The 11,196-nt window shown below is 36.9% G+C and overlaps 2 pseudogenes; both read right to left on the bottom strand.

Annotated features, from left to right (window-relative positions):
- Nucleotides 1-467: 467 nt before the first annotated feature.
- On the bottom strand, nucleotides 468-1,086 carry LOC141716851 (major allergen Pru av 1-like; annotated as a pseudogene).
- A 2,486-nt stretch (nucleotides 1,087-3,572) lies between these two features.
- LOC141717183 (major allergen Pru av 1-like) lies at nucleotides 3,573-4,183 on the bottom strand (annotated as a pseudogene).
- Between the last annotated feature and the right edge of the window lie 7,013 nt (nucleotides 4,184-11,196).

The raw sequence follows: 11,196 nt of genomic DNA, 5'->3' as shown, positions 1-11,196 counted from the left end.
ACCCCTGATTGTAATATCGCGAAAGTAAACATGTTTATAAATTGATAATTGGTTTTTGGTTTAAATTGTAATTTGAAATCTTAGACTACTTCTAATTTGTATTAGGCTGGTCTAGACAAAAGATATGCTTGTCCTACATATATGAAATTCGTAAATTATCCATTTCTCTTTTCCTTGCTTGATAATGGTTAGATATTCTAGTTGATCAAGAGGAAAGTCTTTTAAAAGCGATGAAGGTTTCCATCTCTGATAACTGAAATAATTTTAATTATATTCAGAAAACTAGCTTTTTTGTTTTTCTGTATGCATGACAGAATTTGGTTATGACTCGGAGTTAATATCAAACTCTTCTTATTCCAGAACAAAAAGGTACAAACCAAAATGAAAACAACAAGACGGACAATGTGTGTGTGTGCGCAATATATTAACCAACTGGAGAGAACAGAACATTTTCAGAAAAAAAATCTTTAGACGTAGGCATCAGGGTTTCGGAGGAGGTAGGCTTCAACAACTTTGTACATCAAGAGAACCTTTTCCTTGCCCGCCTTGATATCCTCTTCCTTAAGCATAAATTATCCTTTAGTGTAATACTTGCTTGTCACCTTAGAGATAGCACCACCACTAGGAGAGGCCTCGAACTTAACTTCATAAGTTATTTTCTCAAGATTTTCCACTAAGGCATCGCCTTCCAACAACGTATAGTTATACGTGTACTTGTCTTCATTGAGCTCGTCAATGTGATACTTCACACTATTAAAATTGCGACCTACATTAATAAAATTTATGTTTTCCAATTAGTATATGATGATTAGACGTGTTTCACTAGTATAAAGATGCATGTTTATGTAATTATGAGTATGTACAATCATGTGGAGAAATTTAACAGGAGCAAATGAGCTGACCGTGAATGAAGTTGATCTGCTTAATGCTGCCAGCTCCTCCATCCCCTTGAATAAGTTCAATCCTCTTGATACCTTGTGGCAAAAGTTTTGGAATCAAGTTGTGAGAGTCGAGAATAGAGGCATTGAAGATCCTTGATGGTGCGATTGGGGAAGTGTACTCATCAGTAAAGCTTGCAAAGCCCATGCTTGTTTACGTAGGTTTGGGTGAAAAGTAAAAGATTAAAGTGGATCAGTGGAGAGCTTCTTGAGTTGGTTTCTGTGATGTGGTTTAGATATGGTATTTATAGGATTAGCAGTGATCTGTTGGGAATTTGTATCATGTGTATTACCATGACAAGCGGGAACATATATTCTGGTGTTTGTCCATTTTTATGTTACTGCACTGGTTAATCAAGTTAAGCTACTGCCAAGTTATAGGATTTAAGCAACTAGGATGACAAGATGAGTAAAGGGATAAAAGAGTAAGATGTGAGGGCACTGGTTCGGTTCGGTTTTTCGGTTTCGGTTCGGTTTTGCTCAGCCCTAGTCTGGCTTACCTCACTACTCAAAGTACGGGTAAGATCTGCGGTCAGCCGACTACATACATTTTACCATCACCATGCATAATGTCACGGGGTCATATTTTAAACCCTGAATTTTATGATCCGTGCGGCCTACTCGATCACCCCAACGCCCAAGTAGTAAGCCCTCTCGAGAGATTATCGCCCATCAACCTCCAACAATCCCAACACAGTGTATATAAAACCCACGCACAACCAAGATTTGATCGTGTGTGCTAGTATGTCTAATTACTAAGCAAATGCAAAGATACAACAGATTTATGAGCTGAATGCCCAACTTTTTATTACCCAACAATATAAGGATACAACCCCAAGATATGCTTACAGACTTTACCTACTGCCTAGCATATAGTACAAGTGCATAATATAATAAGAACTTGTACAAAATTCTACTTAGCTTACATTCTGGAAAATGCTTATCTATATATACAAGAGCCTGGTCCCGGCCCCCAGCAGCCCCAACAGCCACAACAGCACCAACAGCCCCAGCTGCTGGAAGTTACTAGCAATTTCAGAATTCAAATGCCTTCAAATTCGAATTTTTCACCAAGTCTTGAGTCCCAACTGCAAGTTAGTTATCTCAGCATCCCAATAGTGCATATCCCAGCAAATATACACACATATATATACATTACATATATAAATCAGCCCCCATGTGCCACACATGTGCCCACTTTTGACTTGCCCCTTGGTCATTTTTTTTGGACTCCAAGCCAAGCTCCCAGCTCACTATTGCCCACACATAATTCAGCCAACCGAATTAAACCCGAGTCTCCATAGCGCCCAATCTGAGTCCCCGCTTGTCGCCGCCTGGTGTCGCCGCCTGGAGCCTAATCATGAGTTGTCGCCTGACGACTAGTCCGTGTCGCCACCTGGTGACGCTCGGTCCCAATTTCACTTGGTAGCCTAGTGAATCCGCACAAAGTATTCCAAAACATTCTAAGGGTCTTACACATGGCCTCGTGTGGGACATAATGTTTGGTCTGGCTATCCACATGTATCAAACCTTGATAAATGATCATGTAATCTATGAGTAAATACGTGTGAGCTGCAACTAGATAAACCAACTGTGTTGTGATTTCCAAGGTGACTTGTCTTGAACCAAGCTTAACTTGGGTAACAATGAAACAACACATATTTGAATTTTGAAAGCTTCTGCAGGGAGAAATGTGAAGTCTCACCGGAAGGTAACAATATTCAGGGTTGATCTTGCAGCTTATCAATTGCTAAGGCCAGTGGGGTAATCAGGTCATGCTCAGAGCCTATATGTATCCTGTGCTCACTAAAGGTTTCTAGTGCTTACTCTTTCAAAATCAGGGGATCAAATAATAGCTTGAAATATGTAAGCCATAAACAAAATGAGGCATTCGCACTAACAAATATTATTCTGTTATTGTCTTCATGATTATAAACAGATACTGCAAATATAAGCCATGAAGTACTTGGGCACTACTGAAAAGTTTCTTGGCTGTAGAAAAATCAATTTATTACTATTGGTAGAGCCCAAGAGGGCTAAAAATAATGTGAGGCTAAATGGTGAAACTGACATTCCCAATAGGCTAGCACTGCTATGTTTGCATCTTATATTGTTCGTATAAATCGTACTTTGATTATTATACATAACAATGTAAAATTGTCTAAAACTGTAAAAAACATGTTAATAATTGATTTATATACTCTTGAGTAACTCATGCTTCAATGAATTTTTCCCAACTGAAATTCGAATTTGATGGAAAAATAAGCTTGCAGTGGAAAAAAACTCATCTTCAGCTGGTGTTCCATGCACTTGACATAGCTTCAGTCAGATATGTTCTGGCACCACTTTTCTTTGCTTAATACTAGTTAGATTTCTAATTGATCAAGAAGAAAGTCATTTGATAGCGATAAGATTTCCATCTCTGATAACTGAAATAATTTCAATTATATTTAATTACTGGCTTCTTTAGTTTTCAGGATGTCAATTTAAACATGACTGAATATTAACCAAACTCTCCTTATTCCAGAACATGAAAGTACAAACAAACTGAAAACAAAAAGACGGACACTATGTGTGTGCGCGGTTTATTAACCTATTGGAGAGAGCAGAACATTTATTCAGGAAAAAAAATCTTTAAATGTAGGCATTAGGGTTTTGGAGGAGGTAGGCTTCAACAACTTTGTACATCAACAAAACCTTTTCGTTTCCAGCCTCGATATCCTCTTCCTTAAGCATGAAATCTCCTTTAGTGTAATACTTGCTTGTCACCTTAGAGATGGTACCACCACTAGGAGAGGACTCAAACTTAACCTCATAAGTTATTTTTTCAAGGTTGTTGACTAAGGCATCGCCTTCTAGTAATGTATAGTTCTACGTGTACTTTTCTTCATTGATCTCGTCAATGTGATACTTTACACTATTAAAATTGCGACTTACATGAGTAACATTACAAATTAGTATCAATCAATAGACATGTTTAACTAGAATAAAGATATAAGTTTATGCAATCATGAGTATGTACAAGCATGTGGTGATGATAAGCTGGAGTTAATGAGCTAACTATCAATGAAGTTAATCTGCTTGATGCTTCCGGCTCCTCCATCACCTTGAATAATTTCAATGCTCTTGATACCTTTTGGGAAGAGTTTTGCGATCAAGTTGTGAGAGTCGAAGATAGAGGCCTTGAAGATTCTTGATGGAGCGATTGAGGAAGTGTACTCATCAGTGAAGCTTGCAAAGCCCATGCTTGTTACGTAAGGTATTGGTGAAAACTAAAAGATTAAATGAGATAAGTGAAGAGCACCTTGAGTTGGTTTTAGTGATATGGTGCAGGGGTGGTATTTATAGGATAGGCAGAGATCTTTTGGGAAGTTTGTCTTGTGCAATACCATGACAAGTTACCATGGCAAGTGCGAACATATATTCTATTGTTTGTCCATTTTTATGTCACTGCACTGATTAGTTAACGTAAATTACTATCCAATGTATAGGATTTAAGCCACAAAGATGACAATATAAGGAGGGGATAAAAGAAAGAGGTGAGGACAAACTTAGTTTCTGGTACATTTTATTTTGGTGAAGTATATTTTTAGTAGTGCAGACAAGACATAATTTTGGATCTCAAGCTCTCAGAATAGTGAGAATTAGGGAACATATATTAAAGCATATGTATTTTTTTGATATAGTACAATACATCCTGATATGGTCCTAAAATTAGCCTAGGAATATAATTAATGTTGAATGAATCAGACCTGATATGGTCCAGTAACGAAGCCGAGCTAGCGAGGCCCAAAACCTTGAATAATTAATTAATTTTATAATTAATTAATAAGGGATAAATCAGCTATCAAGATGAGTCCTAGTAGGGATCTGGATTCTTGTAGATTGGCCTGCAAGGAACCTCATGGGATAAGGAAATCAGTTTCCTACTTCTTAGGACTCCAAAGTCCATTCTAATTCAGAGACTTGCTCACCAAGTCTCCTAACTCTAGTCCAATTCGAGGACTTTCAATATCTATATAAGGGGCCTCACCCCACAGATCAGAACTACATTTTTTTTCTTGATTCTCTAATTACAGAGATATGTAGGCATCTCGTAAAGGCAGAGTTAAGCTACGAAACACGAGAGCAGCCATTAAAGGCCTTGAGCTCCCAAATCTTAGTAATAAATACATCAATTAATATACCCTATCTTTTAATCCATAACATTTGGCGCTGTCTGTAGGACAGCATAACAACAACCATGGCGAGAACACGGAGTGGACACAACGCCCCTGAAGGAACACAAGCTGGGACAACTCAAACGATTTCGTCGATGGTGGAGATACCCCCACACTCGACCTCCGCCACCCAAGGAGGAGCCCAGATTGGAGCAACTGAACCTCAGCCACAAGGGACGATTCCCCCGGCTCCTCAAGGGACAAATCCCCAACTTCAGCAGCTACATACACCTGTGAATTCTCTACCCGTTGGGTATGAGTATTCAACTATTGTGGCCACTAACCCCCCTTATGGGATGCCCCTATACCCTGAGGTTGGAGGAAGTGGACATACTGGACGGAGTGAAGCACGGGGGCAAACACCCCTACATACGAGGTTTGGCTCCTATCCCGGAGGATCAGGAATTTTCTGTTCCTTATACTGAGAGAGACTCTGAATCTTCGGATGATGAAGTGGCCCCAAGAAGGAGGCGTGCTGGTAAATAACTGATTTCTGATGGTAACCAACATCCCAGGAGCACCCGAAGGATGAATCCCCGAGAAGTGCAGGAGAGAATCAGGACCAATGAGGCTGAGATTCAAAGACTGAAGCACGACTTGGAGGGGCACCAGGCCCCCAGACCCCCACTACCTCCATGGGGGAGAAATCCTCCTCCAATCATAGACCTGGATGGTCCGCTGTAGAGAAGGACTGTTGTCCCAAGAGCTAATCCAAGCAATCTTCTTCCCCTTGGAGATCCTGATGATCCTACTCCACCATTTACTAAAGAAATAATAAGCGCCCATATCTCAAGGAAGTTTAAGATGCCCACCATCAAAGCTTATGATGGCACCGAAGATCCCGCTAATCATGTCAGGACATTCTCTAATGCACTGTTATTGCAACCCGTGAACGACACTATTAAGTGTCGGGCCTTTCCTCAAACCCTGTCGAGAATGGCTCAAAGATGGTATAGCCATTTGCCCCTGAATTCCATTGGGTCCTTCAGAGAACTAAGTCAGGCTTTCATGAAGCAATTCATCAGCGTGATAGTGCATGAGAAAAGTCCAGCATCCCTTATGAGCATCGTGCAAGGAATGAAGGAATCCTTGAGAGACTATCTGAATCGTTTCACAAAGGAAGCTTTAAAAATCCCGGACCTTGACGACAATGTAGCTATGATAGCACTGCGACAGAGAACTAGGGACGAGTTCTTCAAGATGTCCTTGGCCAAGCCCCCCCCTGAAAGCATGTTGCAGCTCCAAGATAGGGCCGGGAAATACATCAAAGTGGAGGAGAGCATGAGGAAGACAGTAGTGAATAACGAGGCCACTGGTGGCAAGAAGCGAAAGACTGATCTAGAGTATATTGTTAAAGACAAGTATCCCAGAATTGAGCAAAACACTGATTCAACCCCGAAGAAGGCAGGACCTGGGCTAAAGTTCACTGAATATGCTAAGTTGAATGCTCCTAGAAGCCAGATCTTGATGGAAATTGAGAAAGAGACATTCGTTGGCCTGAACCCCTGAAGGCTGATCTTACCAAGTTAGATAAGTGTAAATATTGCAGATTTCACAAGGATGCTGGTCATGACACCGATGAGTGTAGACAATTGAAAGATGAAATAGATTTCCTCATTCGAAAAGGAAGACTGAGCAAGTACACTGGAGATGGAGGAGATAGGAACAATAATGGGAGAAAGAACTTTGAAGATCGTAGGAGGGACCAAGACGATCAGGGGCGAAATCCCCAGCCTAGGGGATCAGTGATAAATGTAATCTTTGAAAAACCGCAACTGTTATGCCCCCAAATCCGGGGTCAGAGGATTTGGTCGTCACTATGAAACCTCAATCCAAAATAACATGTTAAATCAATAATTAAATACCAGCAGAAGGTATTAACCATCTATGACCCCAAACCAATCCAAGATCTTTTAAGGTTATAGTTCTAGAAACAAGATATCCAAATTCTATAAATAATTTTTCACTTTCTTTTAAAACTCTTTTCAATAAATTCCAACCCAAAACTAAACCCACTGGTATAACTTCAAAATGAAGTATACTAGGCCCAAATAAAATACACAACTATAATATAATATAATATAAACAACTTTACATAATAAAACTTACACTAGTTCGCAAACCCTGGACCAACCACCTTTCAAAAGCTTCTTCCTTGCTTCCTTGAATTACGCGACAAAACAGCGCAAGTTAATCCTCACTGGAGATTAAATTTGAAAACAGGCAAGTATGAGCGAAAGAAATGCTCAGCAAGTTTATTATAGCATATATATGGTTATTTTGATATAAAAGCGACATCTGCATAGAGCAGAACATTTAAAATCATAATTGCTAAATCAGAAATTTGTTAAAAAATCGGATAATTGTTTCTCATTGTATTCAAAACTCGTTTTGATAGTTTCGAGCGAACTACTTCAGCAATATTTTGAATCTTGACGAGAATAGAACTTGTAAAACAGTGTTTACGTAAATATCGTAAACAACACTAATAAGAACAATGATTATGGATTGAATTATAAACTTTACTCAAAACCGAACTCTTGAAATTAATACTTATTTTGCTGTCATATCAAATTAGATATCAATACGAACTTTGATGCTCACAACATCCCATACTGAAGTCAACATCAATCATCTATACCAATACCACCTTTGATATTTAACAACAAAGTAAGTATCAGCATAAATCGGAATCTGAATCAAAACTGCATTTCACCATTATTCCAAAACAGAAACAGAAGATAAATCATTTATTCTATGAATATAAAAAATGATATGATAATTTAGATTGTGTTCATTCTCTGATGGACGTACTATCACATGCTGATCAGCCCGTGTGATAGCACAAGGTCATGATTCGTAGAAATATGTCCCTAAAACACGAGTAATCAAACAAAAAGGCAATATACCTACCTGTGGAAAAAATTATGTCATAATATTCCATATGACACTTAGAAATAGCCCTCCGCTGGACTGTCCGTCCGGGTCACTTATGCAATTATGATACAATCTTAAAACATTTTATTGAGAGGGGTCATAATAATCGACACCTGAAATAATTTTATTCCCCCATTTACTTGGGTAGGAATATTCGCAACCAAATCATCTTTCTCAAAATCCAAAACATTTATAAATCCAGTAATTTGATGAGAAAAATTACTTAGCTATTCTGAACATAGAATAGTAGAAGAATACTTGCATAAACATAATCATTTAATTCAGCGATATGTAAAACATTTATCTATTCTGAACTGAGAATAGGGAAAGCAATACTTGCATAATAGGATTCAAAATATATATCACTTGAACAATAAGTGATGATAGAAATACTTGCCTTTGGTTTTTAGCAGTTAGTCACACTCACAATGACACATCTATCTTAGTCTGGCATATCAAGGCATCACGTCTTTTACTTCGCTAAATCTCTGATCTGCTGCTAATGCAGTGTTGTAACCCAATATTCCATACTATTCAACTCTAGTCTTCATCCATGCCATCTGGTCTTGATCGTCTTAAAAGACTCGCATCTATAATTAAAATATACAACTTTAATCGTCTAAACGATAATTACTCGACGAACTGTGCATCAAAACCTATCGTCTACCCATATGATAGCCCACACATAAATAAAACAGTTAAACACAAGAATTTTGACTCTCATACGCACGTAATTTACATAACACGTAAGCACATAATCTACGTATCACATAATTCGTATCACATATGACTCGGTTTGTCGAAAGGTTCGACTAGGTACATTTAAAACTGAAATCAGGTCAAAAATATGACTTTTAAGTAAATAAACGACTCAGAACTGACTTGCAAAACAAGCGACCTTTCAAAAGAAAAGAGTTTGGGTCTCGGGAGTATTTTTAATGAAAGCGAAATGTTTTTCTGAGTCTAGAGGCGTTCATTTCGTATTAAACGGACGAACGGTTTATTTATTATGATTAAAATAAGAATTAAATAGAATTCAATAGAATTAAATCAATTAATAATAATATTAATTAATTTTTAAATACCAAAATATAATTTTAAAGCTCAAAATAATTTTTAAATCAATATTTAGGAAAAAATCAGAATTAAAAATGACTTTTCCATATTTTTTTCAATTAAAATAAATTAATACAATTTATCTAAATAAACTGATTAATTATCAAAATAATTAACCAATTTAAATGAATAAAATTTTCGGAATTTCAAAAATAATAAAAGAAAATAATTTTTGAAATTTAAAATAAATAAGTAAATAATTTTTAATATTTAAAATAATCATTAAATAATTTTTGGAAATAAATAAATTGATTTTTGAAAATAGGAAAAAGAAATTTTAATAAAAAGTAAAAAGAATTGCCAGGAACATTTTTCAGAATGGGAAAAGGGACCGGGAAGGATCAAACCCGGGTTGCTAATTGGGTTGGAATCGGGTCAACTGGTCGGGGAAACGGGTCGCCAAGAACGACCCAAACCCACCGGATTTTTCTACAGAATCCGGCTGGTAGGGAGGTCCGACGAAGCCCCGTTTCGCACCCAAACGGCTCGTTTTTTTTGCTTCTTGATCCCAACAACACAAACAATCCTCCCATATACTGATCCAAACAAAAACGACAGCAATTGATTGCCTAGTCATAAATCCGACCGATTCACCATTAAAGCCGGTGAGCTTCAAGCTCAAAATCCGGCGAACACCAATTTCCAGAATACTCAACCATTTTCAAGAGTATATATGGCAAATCGAAGCTGGGGATGAGCACAATTTATTCATGTAATTACAAATACCAACAAATCAACATATAACTGGAAAGATCGAATTAAAAAAAATATAAAAATATAAATCAAAAACTCATTTTAATCGATTTAGTAACCGTTTGATACAAATAAATATACAAATCGATTGCAATTCATACCAGGAATCTATCCCCATCGTCCAAATGAATCAATAACCCTTAAATCAAAAAGTTCCAAATTCAATTAAGAACATTCAAAGCTATAAACCCTAATTTTAAAATCCGAGAATCAAACTCAATTTTCTATATGTTATTGAACTCCAAATTCATCATATAATATACCAAAATGACCCTGAAGAAATTATCTACAAGATTCTAGTATCAAATCACATCAACAACATCAAGAACTAAAATTCATATTTTAATTATCAAATAATTCGAATTAAAATAAATAAATAACAAAATCACCTTGATTTCTGTAGTAAAATGGTTGATTAAATCAGAAAGAACTTTTCGAGAGCTTCGATTTGATATATTGCACGCCCGAATCGGAGTTTGATAACGCCTTCGTTTGTGCGTTTGATTTTTAAGAACGTAATGTTTTTAGGATTTTCTCTGTATTTTATCAATTTAACTGACTGATTATGATTTTACGAATAAAATGAAATAACAAAAAGGCTATATATATTTATGGAATATTGGATCGTGTTGGATCATTTTGGATCGATAAATTAGTTGCTTAGTCGCTAAGTAACTTCAAACGATCAGAAAATAGATTACTTAGCCGCTAAGTAACTATGAAAATGATACAATTTAATATCAGATTTGGATATGATATGGCCCTAAAGTTAGCCTAGAAATATAATAATTGTTGAATTAATTAGACCAGATACGGTCCAATAACGAAGCCCATTTAATGAGGCCCAAAGCCCTGATTATTTATTAATTTCGTAATTAATAAATAGGGAGGATTACCAGCTCATTAAATAAGTCCTAACGATGATGTAATTCCATAAAAGATAGCCTCAAGGGCACCTACACCAACTAGGAATCTGATTCCTCTATTCTAGGACTTCAAAGTCTATCCAAAGTCTGAGAACTTCATCAACAAGTCTCCTATCCCTAGTCCAATTCAAGGACTCTCAACATCTATATAAAGGGATCTACCCCTTAATCAGAACTACATTTTTTGGCTTGATTCTCTAATTCACAGAGATACGTAAGCATCTCATAAAGGCAGAGTTAAGCTACGAAACACGAGAGCAGCCATTAAAGGCCTTGAGCTCCCGAACCTTAGTAATAAATATAGCA

Source organism: Apium graveolens, chromosome 4 (genome assembly GCF_009905375.1).
Source record: "Apium graveolens cultivar Ventura chromosome 4, ASM990537v1, whole genome shotgun sequence".
NCBI classification, from domain to species: domain Eukaryota; kingdom Viridiplantae; phylum Streptophyta; class Magnoliopsida; order Apiales; family Apiaceae; genus Apium; species Apium graveolens.
Note: the sequence above shows the minus strand (reverse complement) of the source record. Positions and strands in the feature narration are given on the sequence as shown.